Here is a 2,169-nt window from a genome sequence, read left to right on the forward strand (position 1 = left end):
GGATTATTGCATTTTTTTTATTTGACATGTTTGTGAATTTAAATCATAGTAATGGAAGTCTGCTGGGCTTCTCTTGCATTGCATTGAAGTCTTGTCTGTAAATGATCAATAATAGTGGCTCCACCGTTAACATCATTTTCCTTTTTGATACCACCGTTATCTTAATGCGTTTATTATTACAGTGTTCAAATTAGAATAATGTGAAGCAAGACCGTTAGCCTTTTGTCTTAGGCTTGATTTAAATATTTAAGTATCTGTTGAACCCTGAAATAACATGTTAAAGTATTCGAATTTATTGAGACTGCTTGAGTTTTAAATTCGAAGTACAGCGCGCCTTTACCAGACGTTTATAAGAACTCAGTGGATCTGTCGCCCTGCACATCATGCTTAACTTTTTACATGTCCAACTCTGGGTCAGTTGTGCTCATTTTCAAATCGTTTAATAGGAACGAATCAGTCCAATGCATGTTTCTGCAGTGTAGAGGTAAAAATTATTCAAAATAAAACAGTTACGATACTGCAATAGAACTGAAGAATATTCTGTTGGTGAATATGATGTAACCAATGTGAAATGCACGCATGTTACAACAGAACGTCACTATTATTGCTCTTTCTTTGGAATGCTTTGACAAAACGGGATACATTCCAATTTTAAATCCAAACGGAAGAGGAATAATAGTGTGGTTCTATAACTGCTTTTCGTTTTCCTTTATGATCACTTTTTTTTTTTTTTTTTTTTTTTTTTACTGCACTTAAAATACCTTCATGCTCAATAGACTATACATACGTACAGGCGCACAATCTTTTCCCCGCCGTTATGCAACCGCTGTTTATGAGGGGAAAGGCGCTCTCTCTACCTGAATATTTTGCCTGAATAGTTTCTTCCCCACATAATAATAGCATTCTGCGTGCAGCATTGGCAAGGGGAATGCTAAGGGGAAATATATTTTTTGTGGATAATCACAGTCTGGGATATGTCAATGATTAGCAACAACATTGATTTTGATGCATTATTATTTTTTGTGCAGTGCTAGGTTTAAAAAAACAAAACCTCACACTCAGGACCTCAGAGGACAAAAATGTACGCGTCAAAAAACTGCCATAAAAATATAATACATTGATATTATTTTGCACTTTCATTGATTTTTTTAACCAATATCAGTCCTGATCATAACTACCAAATATTAATTCATTGTCAGGATTTTAACCCTTTAAATGCCAGTTTGTTTACATAATGCCACTGTTGTTTTTTACATGCACACAAATTTCTCTATACACACATACAAAACACACTGACATCCATACCATCATACCCACACAATTTTAGCTGCATCATTTATTCAATTGTCCTGCAGTGCTCTATAATACAGCAAACAGAAAATAGGAAAAAAGCATGTACTTGCTCCATAGGATACACATGAGGGTAATGTCGCCATCTGGAGGAAAATATTAAAAATGTAAATTTTGAATTCATGATTTTAATGGCACTGGGATCAAATATTGCAGTTTTAATGGGTTTCAATGGGGACATTTTTGTCCTGAAGGTCCTGAGTGTAACTATTTTGTGTACACAGTGTATTATAGATGTATTTAGGAACTGAGGTTGAAAGGTCAAAATTCCCTCAAAAATACACACAAAACTTAAGCCGTTGGCATTAACACAGCCAAAATGATCGAGAAACCTAAAATGAAGAAGACAAAAATGTCCCGAAGGTCGCACAAGGGTTAAGCTTATTTCAATTCAGAAATAGAAATCATTTAGAATGAATGCAGTTTGCAATAAGGAATTGAGTCAGCTGCATAAAAATGCAGAAAAAAATCCAAATGTATTACATATAAAAGCTATGATAAATATATAGGCCTATTATTTCTGATAAATACATTAACAGGATTTTTCTGCAATGAACGTTACATAGCATAATGCTCGAACAGTTTGAGCTCTCTAAAAAAAATCAGTGTTATTAAAAAAAATCTAAATGTTTTACGTTACGAATTTGGATAATAATAGGCCTTTAGTGTGAGACGTGATCCCGATTATTAATTATAGACTATCTATAACCTATAAATGGTGCCACATTCAGAACATGACAGAGTTCTTTCTCATTGTCACAAAAGTCTTAGCATTCAGTTTATGAGATTTGAGAAATTTCACAAATAACTGAGTAAAAT

Source organism: Myxocyprinus asiaticus, chromosome 42, assembly GCF_019703515.2.
Source record: "Myxocyprinus asiaticus isolate MX2 ecotype Aquarium Trade chromosome 42, UBuf_Myxa_2, whole genome shotgun sequence".
NCBI classification, from domain to species: domain Eukaryota; kingdom Metazoa; phylum Chordata; class Actinopteri; order Cypriniformes; family Catostomidae; genus Myxocyprinus; species Myxocyprinus asiaticus.